At 64.0% G+C, this 11,942-nt stretch overlaps 2 long non-coding RNA genes across 3 annotated transcripts in view; one reads left to right on the plus strand and one right to left on the minus strand.

The window, feature by feature from the left end:
- Positions 1-121: 121 nt before the first annotated feature.
- Positions 122-4,296, plus strand: LOC144307283 (uncharacterized). Of its 2 annotated transcripts, none has more exons than XR_013374189.1 (2): positions 122-2,372; positions 2,493-4,296. It is a non-coding gene; the product is annotated as an uncharacterized LOC144307283 (long non-coding RNA). The 2 variants fall into 2 exon arrangements; XR_013374190.1 differs by having other exon boundaries at positions 122-1,872.
- Positions 162-11,942, minus strand: part of LOC144307282 (uncharacterized) — a 28,335-nt gene continuing 16,554 nt past the window's right edge. The window contains exons 2-4 of the long non-coding RNA XR_013374188.1: positions 2,647-2,737; positions 1,487-1,558; positions 162-817 (exon numbers count right to left, since the gene is read on the minus strand). This is a non-coding gene — a long non-coding RNA (uncharacterized LOC144307282). The remainder of the gene's footprint in view (positions 818-1,486; positions 1,559-2,646; positions 2,738-11,942) is intronic.

Below are 11,942 nucleotides of genomic sequence, written 5' to 3' on the forward strand. Positions count from 1 at the left end.
CCAGACCCCGGCCCTGCTCCGCCCACCTCGGTCCAGGTTCCGCCCCCAACCCCGAGTCAGCTCGGCCCCGGCCCCGGCCCCGGCCCCACCCGCCGCAACTTGGGTCCCGACTCGGCCCAGCCCCTACTCCCCACCCCCCAGCCCCCAGCCCCCACCCCACCCCCTCCCCGGCCTACGCGGTGGGGGGGAGCGGCACCTGGGCTCGGCCAAACCCCAACCCCGCCCCGCACCCCGTGCACCTGCCGGCCTTCCCCGGAGAGCAGGGTGCAGGGCCTCGGGGTGGGTCAGGTGACTGGCCTCGCGCTTAGACCCAGTCGTTTGCTCTGGGCCGCTAGGCCTGGCCGCAGCCCGGCTGGAGTGGGGCTCGAGTGGGGCTGGGCGGGACCCGGAGCTCCCAGAAACCAGGCTGCCACCCGCGGGGCAGACCCAGAGGGAGCGGGCCAGGGGAGGGCGCCGCCTGGGCGCCAGCCCCTCCTGGTTGGGGATCCCGTCAGGTTGGCTGACTCCCTGCGACCTGCTCTCTGGTCGATGACATCCACCCCGAGGGTTTTTGTGACGTTCATTGAGATCATGTACGCGAGGTTCTTGGCGCAGGATAACACAGAATGGGAGATAAGGTATGCTGGGGTTTTGTTCACGCTTTTTGAATGCTTATTAAAAGTGCTTCCTGGGCAGCCCGGGTGGCTCAGGGGTTTAGCACCACCTGCAGCCCAGGCCGTGATCCTGGAGTCTCAGGATCAAGTCCCGCGTCGGGCTCCCTGCGTGGAGCTTGCTTCTCCCTCTGCCTGTGTCTCTGCCTCTCTCTCTCTCTGCATCTCTATGAATAAATAAATAAAATCTTTTTTTAAAAAAAGTGCTTCCTGAGGGGTCCTGTTGAGCCTTAGCAGCAGGACAGACATGGGGATGCTGGGAAGAGTGGGGCCTGCCCTGGAGGCAGGAGGATGGGAGAGCTGGGACCCCAGGGAGGGTGGGACCCACCCGAGAAGGCACAGCCAGGTCTGTGAAGCTAAGGCTGTCAAAGCGGGGGTTCCTGGGAAGTAAGCCCGGGCTCATCATCACCTTTACCCTCCAACCCGTACCTGGTACCTTCCCCGGGCTCCTCCAACCTCCCCCTCCCTCCACCTCCCCTCCCCATTTTGAGGCCCCAAAAAGCCAAGTGACAGAGGCCAGATCAGATCTTCCTTGGGGGCAGCCAGTGCCTGGCTCAGTCGAGGTGCTCATCCGAAGCCACACTCAGAGACGGGAGGAACTCTGAAGCAGACTGCTGATTTCACCCAGCCCCCCAGCACCTCCAGGACTGGCCCAGGAACCAGGCCGCAGGATGCCCGCTTCCTCCCGCTTAGACTAGATTCACAGCCTGATTTCTCTGGATCCACTTCACCTCAGTCTATCCACAGGTCAGACTGAGCTACATGAAAGCAGAAAGGCACGGGGAGGCTTTGGGGGAAAACCCACTCTCCTGCTTTTGGGGACAGAATGGACTCACTGCTCCTGATGCTTGAGAGACGGGAGATGTTGCCGTTCATCATCATCCCAGTAGATGCCATTTATGGGACACCTAAAAGGACAGTAAGGCCCTTTTGGACATTATTTCTAGTCTTTACAGCGTATTTTGCCAGATGGTGTCATTTAACAGGTGAGAGACTAAAGGTTGAGAGAGGTTAAGCATTTTCCCCAAGGCCACACAGCTTTTAAGTGGCCAATGTCTGATGAGCTCAGGCTTATCTGTCCCCAGAGCCCCAGATCTTCCCACGTCCCACTGTTTCTCTTCCCAAGCTTCTTCACCCTATAAATTTGGTCATTCAACACACACTGATTAGGCCAGGCCTGGTACTGGACCATGGAAATGACAGGGAGACAGAGCATGAGCAGGTAATAACCACCCCCCAGGCCGGGCGTTATGAGAGGGGACACTAAGGCTGCTGGGAACACCCTTTGGCTTGGGGCTGGGCGGGAGCTGGGGCAGGCAGGTGTAGGCCGAGGCCTGGGAGAACCAGATTCTTCCAAGCGCCCCTCCCCAGACAGGGAGTTCCGGGGCTGCCAGCAGGGGGAGCCCGGAGCCCAGGCCTGAGTCCAGCTCAAGGCTTACGTAAATGAGAATGCTGGTGGGGGTGCGGGGAGGGGGGGGCACAGCCCAGGCCCCAGGACGTCACACAACAGACACAGAGGAGCTTACGCGGAGAGACGTCACTCACACGTCCCAACAGAGACCCACAGGCACACGCACAGCACACGCACACGCTGCGGAGGGGGCTCATAGCCCGCGGACTAGAGAGTGCTCCTGTGTCCTCCCAGCTGGCCCATGAGAAGCCACACAGGCTTGCCCAGCACCGTGGGCTGATGCTTGTGGAGGAGCGAGCAGAGACAGGAAGGTGGCCTGAGGCAGGGGGCAGGAGCCTGGGGGTTGCAGAGGGACACGGGTGGGAGGTCCAGGAGTGGCCATGGGGTGCTGTCATCACTGTGCCATCACCGGCTGCCCACTCGCCCCCTAGGTGCCACCAGGGCTGGGCATACGTCAGGGACCAGGCCTCTGTTCCCTGGGCTGATATAATCCCCCCAAGAGGACAGACGTGCAGGACGCCGCGACGGCAGCGAGGGGTCCTGAGTGTCGTTGAATATAACCAAGACCGACGCTCTGCAACTCACCATCTGATGGAGGTGTCACACGTGACGGTCACGATTGTGATGACACGGTTCTGCGAGGGGCACCAGGACGGGACCGTTAACGTGTTCTCACCTGTGTCAGGTGTGTATTTTAGTCTCATTTAATCCTGGCCAGCACCTGGTGTGGTTCATGCTATTGCTTTCCCCAGGAAGAAACTGAGGTGGGCCGAAGCTTCGGAGCATGTCCAAGGTACACGGATTGGATCCCAACTCGGATCTGAGCCTGTGATCGGCTGGGCCTGGAGGAGCCTGTGCTCCTGCCCTGCTACGTGGCTTCTTGAAGGCAAAGGGGACCCAGCACGCCCCGGCGTGGACCCCGCGATGGACACAGGCCTTGAAGAGGGTGACAGACACATCAGACACGGCGCACGTGCCCCCCCCCCGACATCGGACACAGAAGTGCCACGCCCGTGCTCACACACACGCACACGCAGTACTCAGAGCTCTCCCCCTTGAATGTGTATAAATCCCAGCTCGGTGGAGCTGAGGGTCACGTAGAAGAACGTCCTGTGATCCTGCGTGTTTGTAAGGCCTTGACCCACACCGCTCGATGAGCCGTAGTTTCCCACCCTCCCCAACGGGAGCATCCTCTCTGCTGACCTGGGGAGAGGCTCAGGCCAAGAGGCAGGACAGAGGCAGAGCCAACACCTGCAGGGCAACACACATCCCTGGTCCCTACGGGCGCCCTCGCCTTCTCGCAGAGCCGCAGAGCTGCCTCCCGCACCCACACACAGGCGGGCCAGACTCCCTCCCTCCATCCTCGCCAGCAGGCACTGCACCCTCCTGCTGGACTCGGGGTGTGTGTGTGTGTGTGTGTGCGCGTGTTTGCTTCCCGGGCCCTCCTCTGGTCCTGGCCGAGCCCACACTCCTTCCCCACTTCTCAAACCCTCTTCGGACAGCTGTTGGAGAACAGAGGAGCCCCCACGCCGCTGCTGGCCTCAGCAGGACCTGGCCCTAACTCCCAGGGAGGCCCTGCCATTTCTACGTGCCCAGGATTGGCGCCAGCTGCCACCCACTCCGGAATGCCAAGGACAGATCCCTCTGAGCTGGAATCCCCTGACCCTCCCTCCCTGACAAGTCCCTGGCTCCCCAGTCCCAGAGTGCTGGGGGCCTGGGCACCACCCCAGAGCCCCTCCTGTCCCTCCCCTGCTCTCGCAGCCAGCTGAGGGCACGGACACCCATGCAGAGGGTAGCCCGGAGCCGAGGCAGCCCCCACAAGGACAGACGCGGGCGGTGGTTTGCTAAACAGAGGTTTGTGGGCTGCGTCGTATAGATGAGCCTCAGGGGACAGGAGGTGGTTAGGGCCAGGTGGCTGCCTCTGAGTCACGGAGCTTGAGCAAGGGCCAGATTGGAAGAACGGGTCATTGGCGAGTTTGTGCGCAGCCAGCCCTGAGCGGGGCCAGGAGGAGGCACCCCTTGTTGCTGACACTTCCTGTGCACCTGCTTTCTGTGGGCTCCACGCTAAACACGGCGCACTCGCTCAGTCCCCACAGCAAGCACCCCGTGGGCCGAGTGCTCCCGAGACCTGTTTTGCAGATGGGAGAGGAGGCCCGAGGAGTTACGTAAGTGACCCGAGGTCACCTGGCTAAGGGGCAGCACCGAGATTCAAATGCAGCCTGTTTGACTCTGGAACATTCTTCTTCTTCCTGCTTCCCGAACCTGCACGTACATATTCACACGCACACGTGCATGAGCGCACGCACACGCACACGCACATGCACCTGGTGCTTCTACAACCCTTTTGAAAGAACTTTCCCACCAGCGTCATCTCCAGCGAGCTCCTGGCACATAGTGGGTGCTCAGTAAATATGTGTTGAATGAATGGGTGAGGACCAGGAAGAGGGGAATAGCAGGAGAGTCGGGGGCGGGGGCGGCCCCAGGGGTCTCCCACGCAGAGCCCTCCCAAGCTGGAATGGTATTGCAGGCTCCCTTCGGACTCTGGGTCCCAGCCTCGTAGAGCACCCCAGAGGCGGGGTGTGGGCGAGAGGACGGAACCAGGGCTCATGGGGCTCCCTGAGGTGAAAGGGGGTCTTAACTTCTCCCTGCCGTCACGGGATGGGGGCCACGAGGGGAGGTCTGGGGACACACAGCCACGGAGCCACGAGAGCCAGCCTGGCTTCTGCTTGTCCCCGTTCCCAGCCCGGGTGCCCCATGCTCTTCCAGGGCACCCCCACCCCCCGCCCTGACCGCCCCCGGCTCCTCCACCGGGCACACCTGGGCGCTCGGGGAACCTGGCACCCCCCCGCCAGCCTGGCCCCAGAGCAGACAATTCTTCTTTTCCCTAGTCCAACTGAAACAAGGGTGGCATCTTTCCAAAGGCTCTCTATTGGGAAAACAAACCCAGAAATAAAAACTCCAAAAACAAAGAAGCAGATGGGCCCGCGGGGGCGAAGGCGTGGGCCATGGGAGCGCGGGGCCCAGTCCTGCTGCTGACGTGACCCTCCCCTGGCTCCTGGCACCCTGTCCTCAGCTCTTGGGCGGACTTTCCCACCAGGCCTTGCCATCCCACAGCGGCGAGCCCTCCGCGGCTCTGCCCCACGCCTAGCGCGGTGCCCGCAGTGCCCGCGAGGAGGGGAAGCTGCGTGGACGCCTGCCGAGTGCTTGAGCAAAGGAGGGAGCACAGGGGAGAGCGAGGGAGAGGGAAGCCAGGTGCTTCCTCTTGGGTGGCCCCATCACCTCCACGGAGGGCACTGTTCCCGCCTCTGGCGTTCGTCTTGCCCGGGGCCCAGGCATCCACCGGTGGACAGAAAGCTTCCCCTCTGGTTTCGGAGCCCGAACCTTCCATCCCTCAGGAGACCACCCAGGCTGGCTTCCCGGGCCATGGGGGGAGGGCCGAAGGCTGTCCTCCTCCGGGAAGGGAAGGGCGTGGAGATCGGACTTGGCCGTCCCTAGGCCTGGGCACGGAACAGCAGGGGCGCCAGCGCTGAGCGCGTGGCTTCTCAACGCCACCCCGGGAACCGAGCTCAGACAAGCGACAACTTTGCCGGGTGAGCGGCACATCTGGATTCCTTCTCCAGGCCCTCGGACCGCACTGCCCCGCGGCCTCTGCCCAGGACGGGCCGTCCTCCCACGAGGGAACTGGTGTCCGGGGGAGCGGCGAGGCTGCGGGGCCAGCCGGCTCCAGGGCCGGGGGACGGGGCGGGGTGGGGACGGCCCGCTCCGGGGGCCACTCGGGCACTGGGCATCGGTGCCGAGGATGCCAGGTGTCCCACAGCGAACAGTGTCTTCCCTCCCCAACAACTACCTCTCCTCCGGACCCCGAGGATAGTCAACGTTGCACCAACGGCCGCCCCATCCTTCCTCCCTCCCCGTGACAGACCGCCCGTTACCAAATCCTGAAATTCCACCTCCCGAAGATCTTTCCCGTCTGCCCTTTCTCCCCATCGTGTGGCCGCCGTCTTGTGGCTGACCCCCACCACCTCTCGCCTAAATTATTGCCAGAACCGCCTCCCTGTCTCTCCCTTCCGTGGGACACCCCGGCCCGTGTGCCCACGCCTGCCATCACGCGAGCCTTCCTAGAGCATCCCGGCTCCTCTGTGCAGGTGGTTAGTACCGCCGGAGCCCCGTAGGAAACACCCGTGGTCGGGACGGCACCTGCTCAGTAGCTCCCACTCCCCACACCCAGGGCGGGCTCCCAGGCCACGTCTTTGCCCACTGGGTGCTCCAGGCCTCTGTGCCTGTGCCCACACGGCTGCCTCTACGTGGCACGTGCTCTGCCTGGTCCTTGGAGCCACACCCTGCGTGTCTGCCAAGGCCCAGCTAGAAGCCACCTCCTCCCTAAGGCCTCCTGATTCTTCGGGCTGAGAAGCCCTTCTCCCTCCTCTGAGTCCCCATCGCCCTGTAAACCGCTGGGGTGCAGCCAGCAGCCAGCGGCATCTGGCCCCAGGCGGCACCGTCCCTTCCCCTTAATCTAGCAGGACTCCCCTCACCCCGCACTGCAGCCTGGGGGCTCCCGCACGTGCCACCCCAGAGACAGAAACCCAGAGGGGAGCCCTCCCTGCATCCTAACGGCGCAGTTTTCCACGTGCCGGTTCTGCAACCAGCCTGCCTGGGTTTGAGTTCCAGTTCCCCCAGTCGGGTAAGCTCAGGAGCACGGTGCCTCAGTTTCCCTGTCTAGAAAGGGACCCACTTGAGTAACGCCCTAACATGGTGCCTCCATAAGTGATGAGCTGGACATCCTGGGGACAGTCGGGCTCCGTGGCTCTCAACCCCACCTGTGCATCGAATGCTCTGGGGAGCTTTCAGAGGACACGGGTGCCCAGGCCCCACCACGGTCCCGTCACAACATGATCACTGGGATGAGGTGCAGACGTGAGGAGTCACACAGGCCCTCGCTGTAGGGATGGGAATCCAAGCACTACTCAAGCCCACAGCTCTTGGTGGCAGAGCCGGTCCCATATGGCAAACCCCCGCCCTCACTCCATTCAGCCCCTGGCCTGCCTCAGCTCCTGCCCCTTTGGAGTGCGGGAATGCCCAGGTGGGAGACGGGGCCCAGGCCCACCCAATCCCACTTGGCAGAAGAAGAGGTCAGGAAGCGAGGGCGCTGGAGCAAATGAGGAGTCGTCCCCAAGGGCTAGGGGCTGGCCTTGGGAGCAAACCAGGGTAACCAAGGGGAGTGAGACTTGGAAGGAGGACCATGTGGGTGGGGGCCTTGTTGGCCTCAACTGCAATTGTCTCTGCAGGACTTTGCTGGGCATCGGGCAGCCGGCGCTCAGCAAATGCTGGTAGGACATGGGAATGGCACGGAGCCCCGAAAACAAGCAAGCTCTACTGACTGAGTTGGGGGGGCACCCACATGCCCCAGGAGGCAGCACCGTGAGCACCCAGGCGGGAGCACAAGAGCAAGAGCGTCCCAGACTCGCAGAGAAACCGAGGCACAGGGGAGGCCAAGCTCCCCGAAGCCCCTAGGAGGGCTCGTGATGTGGGAACTCGTGCCAGATGTTCGCAGGGCATCCTCCCCTGCCAGGTGTCCGGAGCAGCAGCGGGGACGGGCAGGCCAGCGGAGGGGGCCTGGAGAGGGAAGCAGGAGGTAGGAAGGAGGAGGCCGGGACAGGCTGCCTCTTGATAGGGGGAGCGGGGAGGCGGGGTGCTCCGGGCCAGTGGCTGGGTCAGATCTCCGGCCAAAGCAAACCTGCCTCAGGCGGCTGCAGGGCCTCTCCCTCCCTGCCCGGATGGAATCAAAGGCAAACAGGAACCCTAGAGGGCCCAGCTGTGACCCCTGACCCCCAAACTCAGCAAGGTCCATTAACCCCATGCACCCCATCGCCCCTCACATATTTTTCCAGCCCAAAGAATCTCTGGAAACAGACTAATCTGGTATTTGGTGAACCAACGCCAGCCAAGAAATGTCAGGTTTCGGCAGCATCACCCCCAGCCCTGCCTTCTCCCCAGCCCGCCCGGCCCGCAGCCCTTTGCGAGGAAGCGGGTAGTCCATGCCCGACCCTGAGCCCTTCTCCACTTCTGAGCCAAGGGTCGAAGCCATTGCACACTCATTTCTGTGGGTCACGCTAATCAACATCAGGGCACCTGCCCCCTCAGCTCCCGCCACCCCAAGCCCCGGACTCCAGACAGGGGATTATCCCACGGGTACAAGTAACCTCCCCTGCTGCTCACCTGAGCTGAGCCAGGAGCCGAGGAGGAGGTGACCTCGACGACCTCGAGGGTCCCTCAAACAAGGAGCAAGGCCGGCGTAGGGGCGCCTCTGATCCCAGGTCCCTCAGCTGCTTGGTCCCAGCAGGACCGGCCTCAGCCAAGGGGCTCACTAGGTCAGGCCTCGCAGGGACTGCAGGCAGGACAGCCAGGAGGGCAGGACAGAGGGTGCCCGGGACGGCTGGCGCGGGCCCCCCACGCTGTCCACACCCAGACAGCGGTGCAGAGGGCAAGAAGACGTGGGACTGGACTGGACACGGAGACGGTCAGGAAAATCCTGGGTGTTCTCTCCCGTGTTTTCTGCATTCTTTATGTGATGGTGTTAACAGCAAAGGGGATAATAGAAATCATCTGCGGGGAAGACTAAGGCCAACAGAAGCGGGTGGGGGCTTAGAATCTACTCGAGGAGATTGGAAGGAACGACCAGAAAGAACACAGGGGTGCAGGCATCAAGGGAGGGATGGGGAGAAAATCCAACACTGGCCTTGTGGTCCAGTGGGGAAACTGAGGCAGCGGCGGGACTCAGACTGGCACTCTGTGGCTCTGAGCCCAGGCTTTCCACCACCAGGCCACTGCCACGTGCGGGGAGGGGGAAGAGAGGCCCGGAGAGGAATGGGGAGTGAAAGGGACCTTTGTTGGATGCCTGTTACGGCCAGGCCTTTCCAGGTTTCCTGTCCTCACTGTCATCCCAAACCAACCTGCCCTTGGAATGAGAGAATCCCGTCCGTTCCCGAAGGCCCCGGAAGCCTGGTGGGGGGGAGCCAAGAGGCCAGGCTGTGGAGAAGGGAGGAAGGATCTTTGAGGGAGTGGAAGACGATGGAGAGAAGCGAGGCCCCCCGGAGAGGGCAGGCCTGGGGAGGAGGACCAAGGAGCTGGGCCAAAGTGGGGAGCGGCCGAGCTGTGGGGTGGGGGCCGGAGGAGGGACAGTGGGGGCGACAGCGCCTCCCCAGCCTCTTCCTCCCCCTCCCTTTCATGATCTTGAAACAACCTTCAAGTCTGGGCTGCCGGCCCCAGGAGGCTAGTCACTTAGGAAACAGAACTGTTTCTGGGAGACCTTGACGGCCCATCTGCAGCTGAGCGGCTCCCCACCCCCTGGCGCACACGCACTTTCTCCCAGGGCCTCTCACGTAGGCCACGCAGCTCTGCCCCAGCCTGCACGCACACACGGCCCAGAGACCATGCACCTGGGACACAGTTGCTCCGTCCTCACCGGATGCCCACGCACCCCAGGGCCTCCCCTGCCGCCAGCTCCTGCGTCCGAGTTCCACGCTGCCCCTTCCCCACAGCGGGTCCCCACCGCCAGCCCCGCAGTCGGAAGGCGCACACCCCTGCACACACGCACACCTGCCTGCCGCACCTCCCCGTGCCAACCAAACACCCGATTCAGGAGCAGCCATCCTCAGCGACCTCTGCCCTTCTCCCAAAGCCAGGCCCTGGGCCCTCCACTCCTGCCTCCCAGGCTCGCTGCTCTCTGCTTGTCCCTCTTACTTCCAGGGCCTGGATCCAAAGCCACCTCTGGCTGTCTTCACAGGCCTAGTCTCCCCCTGCCCCCGCCGTGACCCCAGATCAAGGCACCAGGTGCCCACATCCCACTGATGTCCCAAAGTGTGAGGTCCACGCAGCAGCGGGGCCTGGGCGGGGGGGGGGGGGGGGGGGGGGGGCGGGGGGGGGCGGGGAGTCAACTCCCAGGGCATCCACGCTCGCCCAGGCAAGGAGGGTGATCGGGGACATTCGGGCAAGGACGGGCCCCAGGGTGACCTGTCCAGCCTTCCTCACATCTGGGCCCCAAATGTGTGAGCGGCATCACCCCCAGGGCCGCCCGCTGGCCCCAGTGCCAGGTACGGCTGGAGCCCCCACCGGGCCGGGTGGGCAGAGGGAGGGCACAGTGCTTTCCGGTATGGGCCTGGCCACGGGGACCGGAGCCAGGGCCTTGGAAGGACGGGGCAGCCCCGGGCGGTGCCAGCGGCAGTGCGGGGCGGGTGGGAAGGACCAGCTGCCTTTCTCTCCCAGCACACCTTGCGCCCTGGAGCAGAGAAGGGATTCCAAGCCCGGAACCAGGGAGCAGGAGCCTCCTAAGCCTCCAGTGACCCTCTCCCCCCCGTCCCCCCAGTCCAGAGCGAGGCTGCCCTCGGGCCGCCCCACTGCCCAGTGGCCCAGCCGTCTGCGGGCGGCTCTTCCAGGGACTCCTCCCTGGGCCAGCCCTGCGAGGGGCTGACCGTGGGCCCTCTTGTGGGGCGTCAGCTACTGCTCCCCCCACCCCACCCCCGTCCACATGGGGCTGGAACTAGGGTCTGCTCCTCCCGGTGGCTGCCCCCCGGCCTGCTCCCCCCCAGGCTCAAAGTCAAGGCCAGAGGAAGGGCCCAAGGACAGAAGGTGTCTGCCCCATGCTACCCATCCTTCCAGGAGGAGGAGGAGGGCGGAAGCGGGATGTGACCTTCCGGATCCCTGTCATGGAAAATCCCAGGCGCAGGCCCGGAGGGGGCCAGTTATTTGGGGAATTCAGGCATGGGCCCTGCGCCCTGAGAGTGGATTTGCTGAAGAGCTCAATAATCCCTCTGCGGGGAGTTCCCAGTGGGGCCCAGAGGACCCAGCCCCGCGGGCACCTCGCCCCTCCCTCTGCATCTTTGGGGTCAGGGTTCTCGGACCTGCCCCCCCCCCCGCCGCTGGCTGCCCTCCACCCCATCCCTGAGCCCAGAGAAATGGGGACACTCCAGGCAGATCCTGCCCCCCGCTGCTCCCGGATGCCAGGGACAGTTTTTCTTCCTATCTGCCCCCTCTGGCCTCCCCTTCCCCTCTTTGCCCCTCATTCTTTGGCTCCTTTATTAGATGTACGGCAACCCCCCCCCCCCCCCGAGCTGGTCCTGATCCAGCTCCTCTCTACCCCTGTTTCCAGCTGCTACAGGGTTACAGACACCCCTTCCAGCCACCAGGCCCCGTCCCCACTCCCAGGGACTTCCCGCCGCTCCCCTGCCGCCGCGGACTCCGGTCCTCGGTCTAACCTCCAGCCTCCACGCTGCAGACCGGCCTTCCCTGCCCCAGCGTGAGAAGGACCGAGGCCGCTCTGGTTCCGGGCTCTGGCCTCTGCCTCCGAGGAACTCTGTATTGTCCCCGCTTTGGCTTCCTCCCTCCCACCTGCCAACCCCAGGACGAGATCCGGCCCAGGACTTCTCAACGGGGAGTAGGGGGCGGCAGGTGCCCTTGGTAATGAGGGGTGAACAGGACCCCGCGCCGCTGCCGTGGATGTGCGTCCGTCCGCGGGCTGGCCCCAGGGTGGCCCCCCTGCCTGCCTGGCCCCCCGGCCTGCCCCCCGCCCCCCACAGTCACAATTCTCAGACTCAGGGAGGGCTTCCCGGGGAGGGCTTGCCCAGACCCCGTCCCCTCCACGTGCAGGCATTGTGCTGCCTCTTGAGCCCAGGGCCCTTCCCAGGTGCCTCAGAGGCAGTGGCCCTGGGTTCCCAGGCGACTCCTTTTCCCAGTTCCCACGTCCCCACAACCTCTGCAGGGGGGACAACGGTCTCTCCTTCTTTCTCTGGGAGGCTGGGCGCAGAGTCAGGAGCCCCGGATTCTGTTCTATCCACTCACATTATTTGTCTCCCTGGGCCTCAGTTTCCCTACCGGGAAAACAAGAG

Source organism: Canis aureus, chromosome 38, assembly GCF_053574225.1.
Source record: "Canis aureus isolate CA01 chromosome 38, VMU_Caureus_v.1.0, whole genome shotgun sequence".
Lineage (NCBI taxonomy): Eukaryota > Metazoa > Chordata > Mammalia > Carnivora > Canidae > Canis > Canis aureus.